Source organism: Chelonia mydas, chromosome 1 (genome assembly GCF_015237465.2).
Source record: "Chelonia mydas isolate rCheMyd1 chromosome 1, rCheMyd1.pri.v2, whole genome shotgun sequence".
NCBI classification, from domain to species: Eukaryota; Metazoa; Chordata; order Testudines; family Cheloniidae; genus Chelonia; species Chelonia mydas.
In genome coordinates this window covers 129,691,642-129,717,638 of record NC_057849.1, presented here as the reverse complement: position 1 = coordinate 129,717,638, position 25,997 = coordinate 129,691,642, and the positions used below count along the sequence as shown (strand labels likewise).

The window sequence follows — 25,997 nt, the reverse complement described above, 5'->3', positions numbered from 1 at the left end:
GTTACCTAGGGAGGTGGTAGAATCTCCTTCCTTGGAAGTTTTTAAGGTCAGGCTTGACAAAGCCCTGGCTGGGATGATTTGATTGGGGACTGGTCCTGCTTTGAGCAGGGGGTTGGACTAGATGACCTCCTGAGGTCCCTTCCAACCCTGATATTCTATGATGCTATGATTCTATGAAGTGAGCTGTAGCTCACGAAAGCTCATGCTCAAATAAATTTGTTAGTCTCTAAGGTGCTACAAGTCCTCCTTTTCTTTTTAAAAGATACCTAGTTCGTGTTAATACCATCTTCTTAAACAGGCCTGAGTTAATGCAAAGGAGGTATCTTTTTATTTTTGCTCGCAAAGTCCACATGGGGGAGTTACAGTGTATCACTTTGTGGTCCTAACTGCAGGGTTGTGTAGTCAGGTCTTAAGACATCCATAGAACACTGTATTGGGTCCACGCTAGCAGACCCTGATTCAGGATCAGGGCCTAGTAGAGAACTAAAAGGAGCTTTCTTGATTTTTTTATCTGAAATAAACTTATCAGGATTAAAACACATATTATTTCAGCCATCTTCTGGGAGCCTAGCATCTCCTTGCAGAAACCTCCAAGAGGTCATTTATATTTTAAACAGAACTGGATTAAAAGTTCAGCATGTGTCTGTGCGGGGGGTTTGGGGAAGCTGGCTTTAAGACCAGCAATTTGGGGGTATATTTATTTAGCTGAATTATAGTAACTGCAGTTTTATATCCTAATGCAGGGATTCTCAAACTTCATTGCACCACCACCTCATTCTAACAACCAAAATTACTACACGACCCCAGGAAGTGGGACCAAAGCCCAAGCCCCATCACCCTGGGCAGTGGGACAAAGTCAAAGCCCAAGCCCCACTGCACTGGGGGGCACCAAAGCTTGAGGGCTTCAGCCTCGGGCAGTGGGGCTCAGACTGGCTTCAGCTCTGAGCCCCAGCAAGTCTAACATCAGCCCTGGAGACCCATTTTGGGGTCCCGACCCACAGTTTGGGAACCACTGTCCTAATGTAAATATCAGGATGACGATCAATATAAAACAAAAATCCAGTGAACAAAACTTTGAAAAGCAATCATTCAGTTCTTGTTCTGAGCAATTAAACAGGATCAAATTAGGGCTAACTAGGAACCCTGGCACACCCAACATGGTACTCTCCATTCCCTTACTCGCACACCCTTCCTTTGGGCAGCAGCAGGTTTCAGAGTTGAGATACATGGTAGAATTCACACCTCTTGGAGCTACTGATGCACACAGTCTGCAGACTCAGGCAGGCATTAGTTACACGAGGTTCCTGTTTTCAAGATTTTCTGTGTATCCACAGAAATGTCTACACTGAGCACTAAGCCCAGGCTCTGATTTGGGTTTGAGTCCAAGCTCCCCTCCCAGCCACACAAAAATCAGTCTGACTTGGGTCAGCAAGCACTCAGAACCCAGGTCCTAGATCCTGCCATGGGGATGGGTAAGAACCTGAGTCCTGCTGTGACTCAGGTCCAAGCCCTATCATTTTGAAGTAGTGAGGTATCTGGAGTCAGAAAGTCTGTGTAGTGCAGAATGGAGGTGTTAGCATGCCTGTGAGACCTAGGTCCAGCCATTGTAAACCCAGGTTTACAATGCAGCATGGATGCTCAAGCACAGGCTTGGAAACACCAAATCCATAAACTTGGGTCCCACAGATTCAGGTTGAGTGTGAAGTGTAGACATACCCAGTAGGGCTAACAAGCAATTTTTTTTTTAAATGAAAGCCAAGATTTTGTTATTATTCTGTGACTCCAGTATTGGGACCCTAGGCACAGGCCTACTGTACCCTATGCCTTAATTTCTTAACTGCAGAGCCTGATTATCATTTTATTAACTTTACCGTAGAGGTATTTGTTTTGCCCACACTGCTCTCTTCTCATCAAATTTCACCACTCGTAAGTGATTGGTATGTTGAACTCTGAATCCTGATGAATCCTACAAATCAAATGGAGCGTAGAGAACAGTATTGAGAAGTCACAATGTTCAAAAATCATGAGCCATGCCCCAAACAATCATGAGCTTCATTTAAATATCATGAACTTTTAAAAAGAGTACATTTTGCATTCTTTATATTTTCAAGTTTTTCTCAGCAACCCACTTTTAATTTTTTAATTTTTAATTAAAGCTGGAGAGATTGTCTGGTAATAACCTGATTCCAGTAGTTGGGGCTTTAAGAAAAACACCATATATCTCATGATAAAAATTCTGTAAGTTATTAACAATGGAACAGTAGGGTTTCTTTTTTTTTTTTCCTTCTATCTCTTCAGTGCAATTCACAGGAATAAAAAAATGTTTCTGTAATGGAGACGTTCAAATTCTAACCAACTACATTTTTGCTAGAGGTAGTTGGGTGCTAAAAGAAAACGTTGATCCATTAATACTTCATGAATAACTAGCATTCGCTAAGTTATGATTCATGGATTGCATGAGAAGTATTAATGATTATATGTATATGTATCAGTATATATTCGTGAAATATTTGAAAATGATGAAAGTTTAAACAGTGTTTATTTTTAATGTTTTAATGTTTATTTTTCCAAAAGTTCCTACCAGCAGTTAATTATTTTCCACTCAGCAAACAGAAACAATTTAATGTGACTTATGTGAGTAACCATACATCATGAATAATGAATACTGAGTAGTCAAAGTGCATAGTTCATGAACTGTCCCATAGGCTTTAAATTATTTGTTGAAACTTGCTGACAAATACATTTTCAGAAATCAAAATCAGTTTATGAATGGTTTATTAAATAAAAAGGGACTATATTGATAATGAATATAATTACAAATGAGTAGTTTGACCATTTCTATTTCATCATGTTTGTATAGACATGAATGACCACAATGCTAAATCAAGTTGTCTCTGTGATTTTGGAAGCTTCCCCAGCTGCCAATGCGATAGCACTACTAATGTTCCAAATAAATAAAACAAACAAACCAACAACAAACCCCAGTTACCCTTTGTTTAGAAAAATCAAGATTCCTGAGTAACAGCAGCGCCCTAACATGTCACATAACTTACAAAACTCAAGCACTTAAAAACAAGACAATAGTTAATTGCATGGTAAATCTTACACTGCCTATATCACATAAATCACATTTTTACCAAGTACAAAGACATGTACATTGCATTAGAACAAACAACCTTAACTCTGACTCACGATGAAATGTTTTCTTCATTAATCTCAAAACAAAGAGAAAAGCCATCTTAAAACCTACCAAAATATTTATATAACTATGATTCGATTCTCACACACACACACACACACACGTATGTGAGAATCGAATTAGAGAGAGAGAGAGGTGACCTTAACTTAAGTCCATGCATGAACATAATTTTACCATAAATTAATGTTACATATTTTGCTATTAAACTTCATATGCAACATTCTAGCAGTATTCAAGAAACATCATTTCTAAGCAATTAACAACAAAAATATATCAACTGACATAAGCACAAAATCTTTATTACTTACTATCTCTAAAAAGAACCTAGATATCAAAATTAAGGTATCAAGATAATACATTAAAATTAAACAACAATCTAGACAGGTGGCAATTTGTGAGTACTCTTTGACGTGCTAAGAATTGAGCACATCATCTTATTTTTGTTACACCACCTCCCACAAGCCCCATTCCGGCCTACTTGTTTGGCTCATCCATCTGTTATGTCTACACTTTTAGACTTCAAGCCCTTTGGAGCAGATACTCTCATTTCCTATATATTTATACAGCACTTAGCACAATGTGGTCTCAACCTGGGGGGGCCTCTTGACACTACTGCCATATCTATGATAAATATTGGCCAAGATTTTCAAAAATGACAAGTGATTTGGGGGTCTTTAATTTTCAGAGCCCAACCTGAGACACTACAAAGTGATTTGATGCTCAGCACTTGAAAATCAGGTCCCTTTTAAGATGTCTCAAGTTGGACACCCAAAATCACTAATCGCTTTTTAAAATCTTCGCTAATGTGTCTGCTTGTTACATCAGCAGTGTAAAATTTATTCTCTTTCCATAACAGGTCAGATACCTACATAACTGGAACTAGAACTCTTACCCTACAGCCCCATCAGGGCCAGGATCATGAAATCCAGACTGAGAACCAGCCTCTGATACGGTTAGACATTTGTGGTGCAAGGAACCTTCTTTTAATGGATAGCTGGGTCAAATCTAGTAACAGGGCTCTCTTGGCCATACGAGAACTATGAGGCTGACATTTGTCATAAATTCCAAGATTCCAAGACCAGAGGGGACCACCACTGAGATCATCTAGTCCAACCTCCTGTATAACACAAGCCATAGCACTTCCCCCAAATCATTCCTAGAGCATAGTTTTTAGAAAAAACAAATTTTCAGTGGTCAGTGATGGAGAATCCACCACAAGCCTTGGTAAATTTTTCCAAGGATTAATTGCTCTCACTGTTCATAGTTGCTAGTCTGAATTTGTCTAGCTTTAACTTCTAGGCATCGCATTATATTATACCTTTCTTTGTTAGTTTGAAGAGCCCATTATTAAATATTTGTTCCCCATGTAATCAAGCCACCTCTTTAATTTTGTCTTTTTTGGTCCAAATCTTTATCACCATGTTATGCACAGGATGATTTAGGGAGACAATCAGCACTGGCCCTTAAATAATATAATTAAGAAGATGTGCACCTGACTGACTGAACATTACGTGGGAAGATGAAGAGATCTTCAATGGATCGTCTATCCTCACTAGTGTATGGGCAGAGACAATCCAGTAGCAGAGAGAGGAGCTCATATTGTGAGCAGGTTGAACCCCATGACATGGGCTCAGTAACTCTCAGCGAGATTTTTCTCTGTCCCTTGAAACGGTCTTCTTGACTCAGACAGAAGCCTGTGGCTTTTTATTTCCCTCTTACTGGTTCAGGTAAGCCACTGGTATGGAATTTTCTGACCAAACTTGCACTGGTTCACTTGTTAAAACCCACTGGAATGCAAAAAGGGCTTTTTACAGATTTTGGCTCGAGAAAATTATGTGAAGTTTTACTAGAACTGTTTTTTCTTGAGCCATTCTATCATAAAATTGTACAGACTCATCTGCCTTTAAGGTAGGTCAATATAGATTGGGCAGACAGATTCCCTTAACAGATTAAAAGAGTCCTGGGGCTACCGCAAAATGGAAAAGTTCAGAGGAAGATATATCAATGCAAGTTATGCTCTTGGGTAGTTCCAGTTAGTAAAAGTACAGCTTCAGATTCCAAGAAGAGAAAAGTCCAAGTGATGTTGTCATTTCCTTCCAGTCCCATGAGCGAGAAAAGGCCGAAAACGCTGGACGTAAAATGCTGGCTGTTTCACTGGTGTGAAGATGAAGATTTTGGTTTTATGGAAAATTGGGCCACATTCCACTAGAAGTGGGGACTGTATGAACAGGACAGCCTGCATCCCACAGGTGAGGGAGTGGAGGGTGCTAATCTTCTGGGTTGTAGACTAGCTGGAGCAGCCAGGAGGGCATTTAACTAACAACAACAGGAAAGCTTTCTAAGGAGGCAAATTCAGTACAACTCAAACACAGCTTACAGTGAACAAATTGAACTGACAGGGCAAAGAATGTTATGAGAACCAACTGAAAATTTTCATATATACTAATGCTAGCCAATGCTGGGCAAAAAGCAAGAGGAACTCAAATTTCTCATTGATGAGAAGAAATTGGATATAATTGACATTACTGAAACCTGGTGGAATGATTCACATGATTGGCATGTTAAGGTCACAGTGTAGTAGGTTACACCTCCCTGGGGGCCCTGGGTGACAGGGTGGGTACCACTCTTGCCTCAGAGTTTGGAAAACAGTCCTCTTGTGCCACACTCAGAGCATTTGCTCCTTGTGGGGGAGATAGGAGGGGCAGGAATTAGTCCAGAAGAAAAAGTCAGGATGCTCCCAGAGCCCATAAGAGGCAGAATCGAGGTACTTCAGAAAGCCAAAGAGAAAAGAAAAGAATCGCTCCCATTCTTTCCTCAGAGAACTTGGGCCCCCAAGGCTCTTAGGAGGTTTCCCCAGTGAGCAACCCTTTTTCCAGAGGCTCAGGGAGCTCTAAGCTACAAACCAGTCCTTCAGTGCCACTCCCAAACTGAGTAGGGAGTCTCCCTTTTAAAGCCCCGCCCCTCTACAGGCTTGACAGACCTTGCAGGTCTGCCAGGTGGGCTGATTGTGCCTTTAACCCTATCTTGACTAAGGTGGGGATACACCTTATAGTTACAATTTATTTAGGAAGGATGGAGGGGATAAGAGAGGTAGAGGTAGCATTTTCCATTGAAAACATCATTACCTCTTTAGATTTATCGATAACTCAGAACCACAGGATCTTGAACGCATATGGATCAATGTCCTAACAAAGCTCCAGAAGGGGCATGGGTGGGAGGGTCTGTTACAGACCAGCAACTCAAACCAGAGAACAGAATCAGTTACTCCATAAGCACCTGTCTGTAATGTGTGAAAAGAATAATTGTGTAGTGAGGGACTTCAGTTGGGGAAACATATGTTGGAGGTTTCATGAAACCAGTTAAAAAAAACAAAACATCATTGGTTTCTAAACATTATAGACGACAATTTTCTAATACAAAAAGTACTGCGCTCAATCTGAGGTAACCCTATTTTGGACCTCATTATAATGGATAAAGACTAACTTATTCACTTGCCTAGAAGCTTGTGGTTGCCTAGGGACCAGTGATCATGACCTGATCACATTCAGTATGGGCACACACTGGATAATAAATATACTTGGTACTTCAAAAGGGCTAATTTCCCAAAGATGAGAGAATTTATGAGTTAAATTCACTGGGAAGAAAAATCTAGACCGAAAAATGTGAATGCAAATTGGGTTCTTTAAAAAGAATTTATAAGACAGCCAATAAGCAATGATTCAAAAAATCAAGAAAGAGAACAACTTTGGCTAAAAGCCCAATCTGGTTCAGTGGAGTGAAGGCAGCAATTAGAAAAATAACATATAACAACCAGAAAAAGGGGGAAATAGATATAACTCATATAAATTATAAGTTATGAAGTACAGAAAAGTAATATGGGAAACTAAGGACATCAGGAAAAAAATACATGACTGGCAGGGCTAAGGACAATAAGGAATTAAGGCAGTGGTTCCCAAACTTGTTCTGCCGCTTGTGCAGGGAAAGCCCCTGGCGGGTTGGGCCGGTTTGTTTACTTGGATACGTGCCTCGGTCCGCACCGCTTCCAGCAGCTCCCATTGGCCTGGAGCAGCAAACCGCGGCCACTGGGAGCCGCGATCGGCCGAACCGGCTAACGCGGCAGGTAAACAAACTGGCCCAACCCGCCAGGGGCTTTCCCTGCACAAGTGGCAGAACAAGTTTGGGAACCACTGAATTAAGGAATTTAAGTATATTATATACAAAAAATCATAACAAAGATCAATAGACCCATTGCTAAATACACATGGTAAAACTGTTAATGATGCCAGAGGCGGATTAAGGTTTCCTGGGGCCCTGGGCCAGAGCACTCCTTGTTCTGCCCCTTCTGCCTGTGGCCCTGCCCAACAGCTGCACCCCTTTCTGCCCCTTCCCCAGGGTCCACCCCTGTTTCACGGAGGGTCTTGGCTTGGGGACCACGGAGGAGGGGGTTCTTCCTCCATCCCACAGCTTCTGCCAGGGTTGGGCTGAGGCTGCTGGGGGGGAAGGGGTTTCTCTGTCCTGCAGCTTCTGCCGGAGATGGGGTCAGGCTGTGGCCGGGGGCTTCCCCCGTCCTGTGGCTTCTTCCAGGAATGGGTTCAGGGGTCACTGGGGGGGGGGGGGGATTTCTCCTCCCTGCACGCCTTCCCGCCTTCCCGGCGGCTGGGGCTCTGGGCTTCCACCCTTGGTGGCAGATTATTTTTCCAGGGGGCCCCCTGTTGGCCAGGGACCCTGGGCCTGGGCTCCATGGGCTCAGTGGCTAATCCGCCACTGATGTTGCAGAAAACACATCAATAAATATTTTTGTTCTAAATTTGGAAGGAAGCAGAATGATGTACTTGTATCAAATGAGGATGATCAAACTTTGCTGTCCATTAGTAACTAAGGAGGACATTAGACAACATCTAATAGGGATAAACGTATTTATATCTGCAGACTTGGATAATTTGTATCCAAGAGTTCTAAAAGGGTTGGCTGAACAGACCTCCAGCCCACTGATGTTAATTTTTTAGTAAAGCTTGGAATATCAGGATGACTGCAAAAGACTGGAACACTTCTAATGTTGTGCTAATAGTCAAAAAGGGAATGCCCCAGCTAACTATAGGCTGGTGAGCCTGACAACAATCCCAGGCAAAATAGTGGAAAAAGCCGATATCAGATTCAACTGATAAAAGAATTAAAGGATAGGAATATAATTAAGGCCTGTCAACATTGTTCTATGGAAAATATGTCTTGTCAAAGAAATCTGATTTAATTATTTGATCAGATTACAAGTTTGGTTGATACAGATAACTGTGTGATTATAATATACCTAGACTTTTGTAAAGCATTTGGCTTAGTACGGTGTGACATCCTGATTAGAAATTCCTCAGAAATTTAATTTTTCAATGAAACAAATTCCAGCAAATATTTTTATTTTGAATTGAAAAATCGGCATTTTGTCTTTTGTCCCTCCCCATCCCTTTCTCCTTTTTTCCCCAAAGGAAAAAAGGGAGATAAAAAGGCGAAGGAAAAAAAAGTCTCTGGACAATGGTGAAAGGAGAAAGAACAATCTGCAAAGAAAGGCATATGGAAGGAAACTTTAGAAAGTTTATAAACTAGCCATAATCACAATGTTCCCCAGAAGCTAGAGATGAGGCAGGAACACCATTTGTTGAAAAGGAGCCAGCTGGCCCCTAATATGGAGTTGCCAGAGAGCTAGTCAGAATTCCCTGAATGTATAAACTGCTACACCTGCATATGATAGCCAATCCTTCGTTTCTGTAACAATGGTGAGCCAACATATTTTGGATGAGGAGTAGGTCTGTATGTAAAAGTCTTGATCTTCCCCTGTATTGAAGTTACATAGATCTTTTTCCCAAACAGATCTGTAAGGCCTTGATCTACATGTTCCCTCCATAGGAGTCCACCAATATAGAGAAGGAATCAAAACTTAACCAAGAATTCTGCACCAGATCATTGACAACGTGCCCTGCAGGCTCTCGTTGGCATAACCCCCAACCCTGCAGACAGATGCATGACGTCTTGGAAAGTATCATGCAAACATTTATCATACCATACCTAGCAAAATGGAAATTCTCCAGGACCCATTAAGACAGATCTCATGAAGAGAGAAAAATAATTTTGTAAGGACTCTAGCCTAATGTAAATGGACAGACAGTTCTAAATAAATGTAGGAAAATTAATACACTCTCTTTAACAGCAGATGTCTGAGAGTTGATTCCTTCTATTGTAGAGAATTTTCTGGAGCAGCTAGCTAACACAGAATCCACTTTATCAGTGATAGCTTGCTTCTTTGCTCTTTTTCCTGGCAATATGGATAATTTGGAGACGTTTATAAAAAGAATTTCAGGAAAATGACCAACAATATTTATAGACCTTTTATCAAATGAGACTGAGGGAGTTGGAACTGTCTTAGCCTTAAATGATGGTGCAAGTGGAGACTTAACAACCAAACTCTTTCTACAAAAATGCAGGTGTGCCCATGCTGTGCTCCAGATGTGACCAGGACTTAGGCCAGCAGAGAAAAATCTGAAAGTGGGGAGAATGGGAGAATAGCATTCTCAAGGTAAGTCCATGTTTGGAATTACTTTGGTTTACCTGGTCGTGAGACCTTTGAGCTGCTGAATGCTGTTCCTCGCAGGCTGCTGTCGAGAGTCTGGGGGTTTGCGTTACCATTGAGATCACCACATCCGACAGTAGATAAGTCTGGAATGAGAGGCAGAGAGACCCAGTCAGACCGGGTTACATGTCCTCAAAAGAGGTGCACTTGTCAGTTTTCCTCTTGGCCTTCTCCAGTTTATCAATCATTTTTAATATCCTTTGAGATGGGAGGCTTATCTGAACCATGGGGGAATAAAGCTGTGACAGAAAAAGCTATAGAAGCGAGACACACAAAGACTCATGCTGCTCAGCTGATGCACGTGTGGTTGTGAGGCAGGTTGTAGCAACTCAGGATGCTAACAGGAGCCTCAAGACAACCTGGATCAGAACTCAAAATTCTGCCATTTCAGTGGGCCCTTGCACTGTTCAAGTCTGACAACAGAGTTGCAGCTGAATAAAATGCAGACAATTCACTTTGACCTACTGCAAGCAGAGCTTCCCCCTATACCGGGAATTTCCAGATGGTTTAAGTTCACTTTGTGCCAAGTAAGTGGAACAAAATGAGCTTGGTAGACCAAAGCATCCATCCCTTGGTTTTCTGGGAAGGTCAGGGTGGAAATCTTTATGGAATCAAACATGAAAGGTGTGCCAGAATTTTTATATCCACAAGAGCCTTTTTCCTGCACTCTTCAAATACCAGACGTTTCTGTGCCTTCCTTTGTGTCTTTCCAGTGGAGCCTTATTTCATAGCCCCCTTCTGGAACAGCCTCCATGTGCCTAACTTACTTCTTGATGTTACCCCAGGCTACATTTCAAGCCTCATTTCTTCTGCCCACCTTATGTCTTGTGTTCTTTCTAATAAAACAATAAAATGTATCAGGATGAAATGATTTATTTAATTTCTTAATGAGTTATATTCTTTTCCAAAGATTTTCGATAGCTCCTAGAATCACACATTAAATGTGTTTTTTAATGAAACATTTAATTCCTCAATCAATTTATAAAATAAAGGTATTTGCAACATCATTAGAGGTTAGCTTTCATGAATCCAGTCCTGATTTTCCACCTGTCTTGAACAACATACTCATTCTCATTAGTACAAGGTGACTGTAAAACATAATAAATTCCAAATTCTATACCCACATGCATACTGTTTTACTACACCCATTTTGCACAAGTGTAAATGATTCCACAAGGGACAAGGCCATAGGGAAATCAGGCCTTCCATGTTGTTCCAATTAACTTTGATGTGAACAACAGATGAACTATTCTTGAATGGACAAAAGCAGGGCTACGATTGTCACAGAAATTTTGAATACATTTAACTGCAGAGGTGTGGGGAAAAAAACGAGTCATGGAAAGAGGGCAGTAGGACAGGGTGTTGGAGAGTCAGCCCACACTGCACTCACTCCCTCAGTCGTGCCTCCTGTCCTTTGGGGCTGGACCCAGCTCCCTACTCCGGGTGCTGCAACCTAACGCACAAGATAGCAACACCACTGAGGTTAGGATGGAGGATAGAGGGAGGGACAGACGGGCCAAACTTGCATGCACCAGGTCACAACATCACTCAGTTTGGAAACATTTCACTCAGTTTGGGGTATTTCATGGACTTCCTTCAAATTCACAGTTTCTGTGACCACTGTGACAAAACTATAGCACTAACTAAAAGTCAAAGCCTTTTGAGTTTGTCTAATGAATGTGTGCTCCCATATATTTATAGAATAATGAGAGATTTAAGCTATTTCATGCCATCTAGCCATCTTGACAGCTTGAGGTTAAGTTGTTTTGCTTTCATTTCTTCTCTTGTGAACATTATGATCCCCTTCTACAAAACATCTCCAAAAACTGTGACTTTGTAAATATGGAAGGCGGTACCCTAAATATGTTTGGAAGACCATACTGTTATAATCCCTGTTTCCATACTTAACTGAAAAACTCATAGAATATTAAATATTAAATTTTTAGCCCATATTCAATATCCTGATACTTGTGCATGCAACAAAAGACAAGTTATAATGGTGCTGGTCTAGACAACAATTAACTGATCCATGTTCTATCCCTCTGTAGGAATCATTGATTTTAACACATCCTGTAAAGCAGATAAAGGCTCCTACTATAGCTCTGATTTATTTAAATATTGTGTGACTGCACATTTAATGCTTTCCATTCTTATTATACTCATAAATTTGTCAGACTAAGGTTTCTTACAAATGTTGGTGCACTGTATCATTGCCTGCTTTTATCAATAGCTTTCTCAAAAATACTATTAGCAAAGCAACAGACTCATTTAAAGGCCATTCATCCTTTCACTTTTGCTATATAGAAACAGGTATTCATTATGATTTATATTATTATTATTATTATTACTATTATTGCTTATTAAATGCATTAGACTTGATTCAGGTGGCTCCCCTAGCCCATGTAGTGCCTTGCAGACTTCAGTGGGGGTCTGTCTACAGTGGGGGTCTGCTAACAGATTAACACTGTTGGCAACACATGCTGATAAATGAACAACCAAGCTTTTGCTGGAAGAGAGGGGTTATTGCTGGAACACTTCAGCCATGTTACTGACTACATTTGGGACCCAAATGTTGCCAGTTCTATAAAAAGTCGGGAGGCTATTTATTTTTTTACGTTGATGTGAAAGCAGGTAGAACAATCATAATTCAAGGATATTAGCAGAAGGCCAGAGACCTTCATCTCTCTTTAGCTCTATAAATATTTCATGTACCCAAGTTATATTAACCCTTTTTCCTGCATCTAATTTATGGATACATGAAAAAAAAATCAAAGTGCTAATCACAAGATAATGTTTTGGTTTTGTATTTTCATCATTGCAGTTACGAGAACAGTTATTGTCAAGTATTAACAGTAAATTGAAATTGGATATTTAGTAATGTGTTATAGAAATCTTTTATGGAGAAGACCCAGTGGACTCCTGGAAGCAAAGCAAGAGACTGATCCTGCAGCATTGCTGTTAGCGGTAACATTTTCACGGACGTCATTACTGCAGGATCAGGCACCAAATCAAGGGATCAGAATTCAGGAGATTAGTAGCACTGGAGTGGCAAAACACACAGCCCAGGAGGCGAGAGCATCCTGTGTTCTTGGTGCTAAGGACTCCAGCAGATTTATTTTAGCTGACAGACTGGAGGAAACTACGTACTGATAACTACTCAAGAATAGAATGATAATCTCCTCACTGGCAGAGCAAAGGAACAAAAATAGGTGGTAGTGAGGGGGGCGACGGTGTTAGTGGGGGAAAGCAGAATTTTACTATACACAGTTTGCTTTCTGAAAAGCAGATTTTCTCTATCAAATTTGCTGTGTGGACTAGAACCTGGGACAGATGACTTCCCACAGTGCCACCGGGAGGCCATGCAGAGCTACAGCCAGCGAGCACTGCAGAGAATAGGTGTTGCAGGAAGTACCACCCAAGGGAGACAGAGGGACAGTACCCTGCGGCCCTTTACCGGCCAAGCACCCTATTTAACTCTGGGGGTTGCCCCAGGAAGTTGTCTGGCCAACCACACAGACTTTGGCCTGCTGTGACTCCAGACTTTATCTTGTCTCCTGATCTTCAGTTTCAAATCCCAAGCCTGACACTGACTCTTGCCTTCTGACTCCAGTCTGGTACTCTCTCTGATCTCAGACTCTGGCCTGACTCTGACCCTGATTCCAGCGTGGTACTACCGCTGACCTCTAGTCTCTGACTTTGGACTGCCTCTGATTCTTGCTTACTGAACCTGGCTCTTGCAATTCCACTGACTCCTGCTCAGTGACTACTGTCCCTGATGTGTAGACCCCAGCCCAGCAGCGACCATAGGCCAGACCACCAACACCCTGGTCCCTTACATGCCGTGGCAAAAAGGGTGAATGTGATGCTTGGCTGTAAAAACAGGGAAGCAATAAACAGGGAGATGATTTTACCTCTCTATACAGAATTCATGAGACCGATACTAGAATATTGCAGCCAGTTCTTCTGATTACATTTTAAAAAGGATGTTGAAAAATTGGAGAGGATGCAGAAAATAAAAGTTGTTCAAGGGCTGGAGAGAATGCCTTGCAGTGTGAAATTTAAAGAGCTCAATCTCTTTAGCTTACCAAAAAGAAGACTTACAGGTGACGTGATTACAATGTATAAGTACCTTCACGGGGAGATAATACTGGGTATAAAAGGGTCTTCAATCTCTTGGAGAAAGGCACAATAAGAACCATTGGGTGGAAGCTGAAGCCAGACATATTCAAATTAGAAATTAGGCACAAATTTGTAACAGCAAGCATGATTAATCACTTGAACAAGCTACTAAGGGAAGTGGTAGATTCTTCATCTCTTGGTGTCTTCAGATCAAGATGGGATGCCTTTCTGGAAGACATGCTTTAGTCAAACACAAGTTATTGGGCTCAATTAGGTGAAATTTAATGGCCTAGGATATAGAGGAGGTCAGACTAGATGAGCTAATGATCCCTTCTGGCCTTAAACATTATGAATCTATGAACTGCCTATGGACAGAGACTACAATCTAGTCTTGTGGTTAGGACACTGAATTGAGTAACAAGGTACAGGTTCAACTGCTGGCTCTGCCACAGACTTGTTGTGTGACCTTGGACAAGTCATTTAATCTCCATTCTCTTCTATATAGGTCCTTCTACTGCACTCATCACCTTAGTATCTGGGCACCTTCCTGTAGCACATTAAGTAACATGACTAACAGCTGTCATGTGTTTGTTCTCTCATTCTCTCCAAAGGGGGAGTGTGTGCATGCAGTGGAGTGGTTTGTTTTTGAATATTTTTTATAAGATACACACACCTATGGTGCTATATGTTTAGGTTCCAGAGGCACTTTCTTTCTCTAACACGCTCTGTGACTTGGCTGTGAAATGACAGTTAATACTTCCTCTCTCTCGCTCTTTGTCACTCTTCTCTAAATAGATGGTAAACTCTTTGAGGCAGGGACCATTTACTAGGGTCTTGGTCTGGTGCCTAGCACAATAGGGCCCTAGTTTCATCTGGCATCCAGCCATCTAGTAATACAGGTCAGAGGTTCACAAACATTTTATAAAGGCAATGCACCAACTGCCTTTTGTCTTTTTTGGGGACCCACCATAATCCTTGCTCCCTGCACCCCACCCTCAACCCCCCTCAGACCTCCAGCCCCCTGCTCCCCAATCTCCCTTCCTCTTCTCAGCCCACGCCCCCGCTCCACTCCCCCCAGCCCCCTTGCTCTAACTCCTGCAGCCCTGTCCCACTCCTGCAGCCCCAGCCAGCTCCTCTCTCCTTGAGGCAGGGCTACAAGCGCTGCCAGGCTGTGACTGTCCACTCGCCAGCTATGGCCGCTTCCTTATGACCAGCAGAAGAGAGAAATGGGGGAGGGAGGGGGCGGAAAGAAGGGAAGAGAGGGATAGGTAGTGCCTCCAGGGCACACACAACCCATCTCAACCCTTCTTGCAACCCACTGTTTAGGGAACATTGATACAGGTAATAAAACAATCATATTTTCTATTTGCATACTAACTTACTGTGATATATATAAAAAAAAACCCTGATTTCTGAGACCCAAAGTATCCTGGCATGTCCTTTTACAACAAAATAAAAAAAGAAATACTTCAAATGTTAGCTTTAACTGCCATATATTGCCACATAACAATAGCCTGGAAGTTTTAATTTTTTTTCTGCTTAAAAACAGACATCAGAGAGATGGCTTTAACATTCTTTTCTGTCATTATTACATCTTCTGCGGCTAGAATGCCAAAGAAGTTGACTGTATGTAAACAACAACACAGGAGAGCGGTTCTCATATGCCCCCGATACTCTATAATCAAATGTCTGATGCTTGTGGTTTGGAATTAGACTTTGCACCGTTCCTAAAAATATGAAAATCAGCCATCAGAATATGCTTGAGCATGTCTGTCAACCACCATTACTCTCAATCTTTAATTCACATTTATAAGACAACATTGTGGTGTCATGCAAAACAACAGGAGAAAAAAGCCAAGAGATTTCAGGTCCCACTGAAATGTATGACAAAATTCCCACTGAGTCCAGTGACTTCAAGATTTCACCCAAGGACTCTAACCTTTTGTTGGAGAGAAGGACATAGATATTCAATGGCTATACACTCTATATGTAAAACTTTGTGTGAAGACTGATTTTATTTCTCTGTTCTTTTCCCCGTGGCCTTCATAGGCATAAAAGACAACCCATTTGGGGGAGGGATTTTTGGGGAGGGACCGGTATCTCCGGCTTAGATCTAGCATAGCACAGGCAACACTGAACATAGTTCTCTACAGGTCAAAAATCATAATTTATCTGACCATATGTAAATATATTTACTTCTACCATTCTATCTACATCCAGATCAGATACTTACATCCTGGACATGACTGAGCAGAAATCTCTATTTGGGCCAAACTCTGACCTAGGCCTTTAATCTAGAAGTCAATGAAGTTAAATCCACTTACCCCAAGTCTGAATTTGGTCCTGTCCATATTTATTCAGAAGTGAAAGGTGAGTACATCTATCTACTGCACCTTTGCTCCTTATCTAGTCTCCCTTTAAATCCTGCATACATTCATTTCGGATCCACAGGCCAGGTTTACAAAGGTATTTAGGAGTCTAAAGTTGCAGACAGGTGCCTAATGAGATTTACAAAAGCACCTAAGCAGGTTAGGTGCCTACTCTCATTGAAAAACCAGTAAGAGTTAGGTGTCTAACCTGCTTAGGTCCTTTTGTAAATCCCATTGGGCACCTGTCTGCATCTTTAGATGCCTATATACCTTTGTAAATCTTGCCTCATGTTTCAGAACAGTGTTTAAACACAATTGTGGCACAGTTCCAACCGAACCATTTTCTTACCTGACTTGACCAGCCACCATAGACAGGGCAAACCAGATGCCAATTTTACTGGCCTAGTGTTTAAATACATTTCCCTAGCACTGTTCCTTAAACCATTATATTAGTGTGTGTGTGGGGGGGGTGTCTAATTTATATTTTCCCCTTCCAGCAATGGATTTTATTTTATTTTTTATATATAAGTTAGGCAGGCCACTTTCAGTAGTACACAAAACCAGAGAAGCCTCACAGGAGGAATTTAACTTTCAGCCTCTAGAAAAGACGTGCCGTCTACCTAATACATGAAATGAATGTTTTGTATCCTTTCAAAGTGATAAACAGCTTTAATATTTTCAAACAGTCCCTGAGGGATAACCTTTAGTACTTGTACGGAAACCAGAATATATGGCAAACTGCAGGATGCCATCGTTAAATATGTCACAATCCGGCAAACTAAAACCCAAGATATCATGTCTGAAAGATGCTTTAAAAATATATGAAGCGATTCCTAAAAAGTATATAAATCAAGAAGACTAAATGTGCTGCCACCTGCAAAGCTGCTGAGAGTGATTTGGGTTTTTAATTTCTTTTTTGGATTAATATTTTACATAAAACCACACCAGCACCACTAAAATGCAGCCACTTCTGGGACACAGGCAACAACCAACTTGTTGCCAAAACCTCCACCCATACTGTGCTGGGCACGACTACTCTTACAAAAAGGGGCAATGTTTATACCCAGGCTAGTCAAGAGCTGGGTTTTTAACATCTCAATAAAAATCTCCCCCTAGTAAACTGCATGGTGTTCATAAGAATATAAGAATGGCCATACTGGGTCAGACCAAAGGTCCATCTAGCCCAGTATCCAGTCTTCTGACAGTGGCCAATGCCAGGAGCCCCAGAGGGAATGAACAAAACAGGTAATCATCAAGTGATCAATTTCACTTTATTTTTCACTTTATTATTCACAGTTCAATTTATTTACCTGAAAAAGATGAACAGCTAGCTGAACCATTCCTTAATTGTTTGATGTACCAGTCATCTGTGTGTCTAGGTTCTTATATTGCCCCATCACCATAGCACCTGAGTCTCTAACTGCTAATCTATACGGAGACTTAGTGTTCAGAAAGCTGGGGTATGAATGTATAGCACAATAACTTGATGGACAAAAAAGGTCATATGGACCCTGTTACCGCTCACTAAAAGTTCTGTAGTGTGCACTGAAAGAGCAGGTCAAACTGCACTACAGAACTTTTAGTGTGTGGTAGCAGAGTCCATATCACCAGTTAGTGTGCAGCACGCTAATATGCTATACATCCAGACCCTGGCTTGCTAAATCTCCACGTAGACAAGCCCTGAGTCATGCATTTACTGAATTTGGAAGGGTGTTGTGACTCGGTTTAGCATTGAGGAGACATCTTCAAAGTCACATCCGGTGAAGAGGGCAACATAAAATAGATATGAGTCAGCTAGATAAAAACAAATTATGAAATCAACTTTGAGACAAATAATTACAGTATGATTGAATAAAAGCTTTCCCTCATAAACAGGTTAGCAGGAAAAACACCCTTAAAATGTTAGTCTTATTCTTGAGGACCAGAAGTGATGAATTGGTATCAAGGTCCAATCACACAGAAATAATTCAGTCTCTCTTTTCATGTATAGTTGAGAGAATTATTATTCATGTTTCAATTATATGACAGATGTAGCAGAATTCTGTTCTGCATTATTCAGCTAAGGTGTCAAAAGAGCCTTGCTGAGCTACAGGCAGATATATGTAATACAGAGAAAGCTTATAGCTGTAATTCTATTGCCAATGGGAAGCCTTTCTCCCTTTCACCGGAGCAGCCTCTCTCAAATGCAGGAAACACCTGTGCAATTAAGAGAATCAATATCACAGCAATGACATATCTTGAACCAGTTTGGATACCCTATTGTGACCCCCTCTTACACAAGAGCCCTATAGGAGCCAAAATAGGTGTTCACCATCGGAAATCTTAATGGCAGAGTCTTTCCTAAATACTTATTCTGCTCAACGCTTTACCCATATGGAGACTCAGTAGGTCCAGCCTTCTCTTCCCTGTGCTACACCTTGATGTAGTAAATACTGTATTTGTTGCAGCATATCATAGTTTTGGAGGAAAGATAATAAACGTGTCTGAGGAGGCTTTGGCTGTCTGGGGGTACCTGAGAGAAACAGTAACATCATGATTTGTTCAGCCTGACAAGAAAATATTACAAAAAAGATTTTTGGCAGCCAAGAGTTGATGTGTGATGTTGCCTACCAAAAATCAAAACAAAACAAAACCAGTAAAACCCAGAGTGAATTTGGTCTCCACTGGAGGAAGAGATTATGTGAAAGGAAATGGAAGATGGAAATAAGACTAATTTCAAAATATGAGACAGAAAGTCCATGAGGATTTTGAACTGCATTTGCCTCTTGTTGATACAATTAATTTAGAATTGTGTCAACAGAAGGAGATATATATATATTAGTGACAAGGTTCCTGCTCTACCTTGGTGGATCTTGTGCTTATTGGCAGATTTGCTCGCTTTGGAGCTTCACAGCAGCCCTCAGCTTGGCCGTTTTTCTGAATTCACAGTCCAGGTCGACTCCTCCTGTATCTGACCAGGAGTTGGGAGGATTTGGGGGGAACCCAGGCCTGCCCTTAACTCCGGGTTCCAGCCCAGGGCCCTGTGGAATGCAGCTGTCTAGAGTGCCTCCTGGAACAGCTATGCGACAGCTACAACTCCCTGGGCTACTTCCCCATGGCCTCCTCCCAACACCTTCTTTATCCTCACCATAGGAACTTCCTCCTGGTGTCTGATAATGCTTGTACACCTCAGTCCACCAACAGTCCACGTTCTCACTCTCAGCTCCTAGTGCCTCTTGCTCCCAGCTCCTCACACGCACACCACAAACTGAAGTGAGCTCCTTTTTAAAACCCTGGTGCCCTGATTTGCCTGCCTTAATTGATTCTAGCAGCTTCTTGATTGGCTGCAGGTGTTCTAATCAGCCTGTCTTAATTGTCTCCAGAAGGTTCCTGATTGTTCTGGAACCTTCCCTCTTACCTTACCCAGGGAAAAGGGACCTACTTAGCCTGGGGCTAATATATCTGCCTTCTATTACTCTCCTATAGCCATCTGGCCTGACCCTGTCACAATATATAAAGATAGATAGCTATAGATATATAGGATACACATGATATATAATATATATTAATATAGGATATACATGGACAATGAGTAAGGCACTTTAGACAATGATTATATTCACATAACTCATTCGCAGCCTCAGGGTTAGTAAAATAAATGTTAATTTCTATGCTTAAAAAATCCAGCTCCCAAAACAATTCTGTTTCCTGGTATTCACTCATGAGTAGAATCGCCAGATTTCTAATTGCTGGTAACTGTACCCCTGAGGCCCTGCCCCTGGTCCCCACAAGGCCCCGCCCCTTGCTCCTCTACCCCCACCACAGTCGCTCACTGGGTCATCTCAAGGAGCTTGCCTGTAGGTAGGAGGCAGCACCGGCTTAGCAGGGTTTGTTATGGGTTAATCACCTGGCACCTCTCACCACCCTGCAGTAACTGTACTTTTGGTTTGAGTACCATTTAGGGATGCCAGGTCCCCTTTTTGACAGAACTTTCCAGTCAAAAACCAAGCACCTGGCAACCCTAAATGGCACCTGGACAAAGAAGTCAAAACCTGGACAAGTGGCAACCCTATTCATGAGATTTATTTCTTAACTTATAAAATGGCCTGTTAAGAGTTACAGGCACATATACAAAAGTTAATAAAATAAAAAGAAAGAAAACAAAATGGTCATTAAAAATCTGGGGGAGGGGGGAGAGGGACACTCCCCTTTCAGAAATATCAAACCGCATTCTCCACTGAACCCCAACTCAAGTAAAAACATGAGGAACAAGATGAACCATGCACCATTCATTAAAAAGACTGGAAGACTTGGTCCCAGTTTACACACACAAATTGCATACATTTTATTAAATCCATTTCTAAATTGATGTAAAGGGCTGCAACCTCCTTTTGTGAACACTCTTAAATTTGGTCAAGTGTGTCTTATCAGCCATCTGTTAAAACAATTTAAGAGAGTGTACACACAAGTAGAAGAAAAGGAGTACTTGTGGCACCTTAGAGACTAACAAATTTATTTGAGCATAAGCTTTCGTGAGCTACAGCTCACTTCGTCGAATGCACCCGATGAAGTGAGCTGTAGCTCACGAAAGCTTATGCTCAAATAAATTTGTTAGTCTCTAAGGTGCCACAAGTACTCCTTTTTCTTTTGCGAATACAGACTAACACGGCTGCTACTCTGAAACCTACACACAAGTAGGTTGCACTGATTTAACGAAATCAATGTGGAAAATGGGTTAATTAAATCCACGCAATTTCTGTGCATAGATAAGCCCTGGGACTGCCACCCAGCAAGTGAAGTGAATCTGACACCTCAGAATGCTCCACCACTGAGAACTGTCTGCTTTTGATCTCCAGAAGTTTGGATGCGGGGAGGGACTTTTAGCACTCTCACCTCAGCTGCAACCAACCAGTGGGCGATACACGGTGAGAGAGTTTGCTTCCAGATGCAATTCACATTATTGACACTGATCTATAAAGCTCTATACAGTTTCTGTGTTGACTGGGAAACAAAGAGGAAGCCAGCATAGTCATCTGATAACTGATGTAATGTGCTCCCTGTAGCTAGCACTGCCAAGCAGGCAGGCAGCTGCATTCTGCACAAGCTGTGGTTTCCAAGAGGTCTTAAAGGGTAACATGTAGCATTCCGACAGGATTTGAATCCAGAAATTGCAAGGGCATGGATAACGGTTGCAAGATCAGGCTTTGACAGAAACAGCTGCAATAAACTTACCAGACACAGATAAGTAAGACACTTTAGGCAGTTGCTGCCACTTGGGATTCTGGGTATGGACAGTCCCTTTATAACTTTGGCATGGCTGGAGCTTAACTTGTTCTGTTTTGCTGCACGTCATTATAAACAGATTTGTATGGCCAATACCTAGTGAAGTTAAATAACATTTTCCCTCATATGTAGTTATTATATAAAACATTACAGACTAGCAGCTGCTGAATCAGGAAATGGATCAGAAGCAAATAAAATGTCTTTTCAGATATTGATTCCTGCTCTCTATTTCATGTCAGCTTCCTAAAATCCATCCAACACAAGCACAAAAGGGTAATGAGTTTCTGAACACACACTCGAATGGTACACACAGCTTCAAAGCTTTCAGCAACTGCCTGGATGCTGCTTCCTAGCAGTACTAAACAACTTAAATATAATTAGCTGGAAGCCCTGTGGGCTACATTTCCCCACTGGAATTTATCAGGCTGACAGATGACTGAATCATTGGTACTGTGGGTCCTATTCTATTAATATTTCCCAAGTCAAAATGTCAGCTTGCTACTGCATATTTTTTAAAGAAAATTTGCATTATTTGGGGTGAGGAGAAAAAACATACAATACCATAGTCTCCCCAGCAGCACTGAATAATTATATCTGATTGATGAGCCAGCTATACACAAACGTTGGAGATGCAATACAGAAAACACTTACTTAATGCATACATACTATGGAATTATGTGATGCTAAAAATAATGCAAAAATATATAAATGGTGATTAAACTATTGGAACAAAATGAAAAATCTCCAGTGGATCAAAATATTGTTCTCTTTGTTCTCTCTCCTGAAGAGAATTCTACCACTGCTCTCAAGCAAAACTTTCCGATTATTATTTTTTCATAGAATCACAGAATATCAGGGTTGGAAGGGACCTCAGGAGGTCATCTAGTCCAACCCCCTGCTCAAAGCAGGACCAATCCCCGATTAAATCATCCCAGCCAGGGCTTTGTCAAGCATGACCTTAAAAACTTCTAGGGAAGGAGATTCTACCACCTCCCTAGGTAACGCATTCCAGTGTTTCACCACCCTCCTAGTGAAAAAGTTTTTCCTAATATCCAACCTAAACCTCTCCCACTGCAACTTGAGACCATTACTCCTTGTCCTGTCATCTTCTACCACTGAGAATAGTCTAGAACCATCGTCTTTGGAACCACCTCTCAGGTAGTTGAAAGCAGCTATCAAATCCCCCCTCATTCTTCTCTTCTGCAGACTAAACAATCCCAGTTCCCTCAGCCTCTCCTCACAAGTCATGTGTTCCAGACCCCTAATCATTTTTGTTGCCCTTCGCTGGACTCTCTCCAATTTATCCACATCCTTCTTGTAGTGTGGGGCCCAAAACTGGACACAGTACTCCAGATGAGGCCTCACCAATGTCGAATAGAGGGGAACGATCACGTCCCTCAATCTGCTGGCAATGCCCCTACTTATACATCCCAAAATGCCATTGGCCTTCTTGGCAACAAGGGCACACTGTTGACTCATATCCAGCTTCTCGTCCACTGTCACCCATAGGTCCTTTTCCGCAGAACTGCTGCCTAGCCATTCGGTCCCTAGTCTGTAGCGGTGCATTGGATTCTTCCGTCCTAAGTGCAGGACCCTGCACTTATCCTTGTTGAACCTCATCAGATTTCCTTTGGCCCAATCCTCCAATTTGTCTAGGTCCCTCTGTATCCTATCCCTACCTGCCACCGTATCTACCACTCCTCCTAGTTTAGTATCATCCGCAAATTTTCTTATGCAATTTTGAGTATAATACCCAGGAATGAAAATCCAAGAATACTCAGACCATGAGCACAAATGCTCTTCGGGAGGGTAACAGTGTGCCACCAAAGAACTACTGGTTCTGAGAAAGATCATGGATTTTTTGTTTGGGGCTTTTGTTTGTTTGAAAATCCACAGACAATTTCCAGATGTTTCAATCCTTGGCCAGACAGGTGCAATGGCATAAAATAGACTACTGTTTCTTTGTACTGGCCGTGGCTTGATGCTGCAGTCAGATCCTCTCTGGTGGACCCCTGCACATACTTAAGTCAATGAGACTACATGGGTTACAAGTGTCTTCCTACATGGATCAGATTGCAAGATCAGAGCCTTTGTTTGTAAAAATATAAGCTCTGCTGAATGTAGCAAGAATATTTTTAAATAAATTTATTAAAAATAATTTTAAAACTATTTTTCCTGATTTAAAAGCAAAGCTGCTAAAGAATAATGTATTTAGATCTTGTATAATTGGGATGTGGGAAAGAGAATGAGATGGGATAGAACAGGGAATGGGCTACACAGAGAGGGGTTGTTTAAACAATTGCTTTTCTATTAGGCCCATTACACTTTAAGTCAATAACCCAACTTGTGCTTGAAATCATCATGATCCAGCTAATGTACTAACATTGTTTTGTTTATTATTTTTTCCATGCCCCTGGCATGGAAAAATGGAGATGTTGCAATACAATGAAACAAAAAGAAACAGCTTATTACACTACTATTGGTTCAGAGTATGTTGTCTATTTTGAAGCTGAATTTCAACGCTCAGGAGTTGTTAAAAGACCCAGGTGAATGTGAACCTACAATTTTTTTTTATCGCCTTGTCCAGTTACGTATTAAAGATTATTTTTTTAAATGGGTAAAGTCTGAAAACAATCTTTGGATGTTTTAAATACTTGAATTAATGCTGTAGGTCAAGGGAAGGCACTAGACCCACAAGAGAAGCCTGTGGCTGGTATGGAGTCTGCTTCTCTCAGCAAGAAATGATATGGATCTTCACTTCAAGCTAAGCACTGGGATATACTCAAAAGCTTAGTAGGAAATTTTACATAATCTGGGTCAATGCCAGCTGAATTCCTTGGTAAACGGGGACATGGCTAGCTGAGCTAGGATGCTAATAATACACAAAATGCACTACTTTACCCAAAACAAAACACTGGAATACAGCAAAAAGTTCAGTTTTATACCTCTCCTCACACCTAGACACTGTTTCATTTTTATGTGAAAGGGAAAGTATCAATGTAGATTCAATTATAATTTTTTTTTAAATAGTCACACAGACAAGTATATATTTCAATACTTAACCAGGGAAAAAGTCATTAAATATGATTATTCAGAAGCAGTAAGTGTCAACTGATCTGGTTTGTGAATCTAAAAGGAAAAGGCAAGAAAAACCTACCTAGTCACAGAAGCAAGTTCCAAGTAATGTGTGTGCACTGCCAACCAGTAGTTTGGAATGCAGCTAACAAGTGGCGGCTATTATGACAGCACTGGATTTGGTTTTGTGCCAGGGTGTGACAAGGAATTCACGCCCCCTCCCCATATTAACAATAATAAAAACGGTCATAGGTGTTTAGCCGCTGTAGTAAAGTATATTGTAGGGCATTAAGTACTATGAAATTTCCTTGTGTGAATACAGTTGCAGAAATCTCAGTTTCAAGTGCTTTCATGTGAAACTCTTTGTTCCAATCTCTCCCCCCAACCACTACTTAAGAGACAGTGAGATTCATTTAGACTAAATGGCATGACCCAATTTGAGATACAGCTTGAAATTTCAAAGATGAAAAAGCTGCTTCCACATACAATCATTGTTAACAAAACAGTTCATGGTTATCTGCTTAAAGATATGGAACCCTGTCTTGGGCAATACAGTCTAACACTATCTTCATTTAAACACAGTAGGAGGAATCTGAATACACTGTGTTTCTGTGTCCTACTTCTGAATGGAATTCATTCATTTCTTCCTGAGAGCAATGAAATATCTTTCACATATATGTACATAGTTCCTATCTCAACAGATTCCGCTCCCCACACCTTTTATTTTAAACCAACAACAAAATATAGGGCAGCTTTATTGTTAGAGCTCCACTCAAAATCCTTTAAAAAACAGAAATAAATGGAGCACAAAAGTAAGGAAAGAAGAGGAACTATCTATGCAATGAAGCCTGCTGCCTGGATCACACATCAAATTTATAGTAGCTACTGTACAGTTGCTAAGTAGATACATATTGCAAAATTGAAAAAGGTGTTCATAACCACAAACGAATAGACTGGTGGTACTTCAAAGCTTTTATTGGAAATGGTCTGCCTTATGCATGCAACCAGAATACTTTTTCAATAACATTTATTTCAAAACCTAACTTTTACATTGAGAGAAGAAATTTTCCCAACATCAGTGTGGGATTGAACCCTCTATGTTTATAGAAAAAGTGACATTCCTACTTATTGTAGTGACAACACAGAAAATATGTAGCTTATTACAATAGTGTTACAGACAACCCCAATATAGGTCTAAACCTTTAACACATGTCAAACAGCAGATGCCATTCTGTGTTTCACACACAAATGTGGGTTGAGTAACTGTTACAGCAGCTATCTAGCTAGGCTTAACCACAAATTCTTGCTAAGTTTTGAATTAACCTACTCTTTCAGCTTTTTCTTTTCTATTTTATTT

At 41.1% G+C, this 25,997-nt stretch overlaps 1 protein-coding gene across 10 annotated transcripts in view; it reads right to left on the bottom strand.

Moving 5' to 3' along the window:
• TBL1X (transducin beta like 1 X-linked) overlaps positions 1 to 25,997 on the bottom strand; it is a 300,606-nt gene that overhangs the window by 92,655 nt on the left and 181,954 nt on the right. For 9 of the 10 annotated variants that reach the window (XM_043537790.1, XM_043537791.1, XM_037899925.2 and 6 more), the window contains one exon: positions 9,794 to 9,901. The exons of the other annotated variant lie outside the window; for it this stretch is intronic. The gene's annotated coding sequence lies outside the window, so the exon portion shown is untranslated. The remainder of the gene's footprint in view (positions 1 to 9,793; positions 9,902 to 25,997) is intronic. 10 annotated transcript variants of the gene reach the window in all.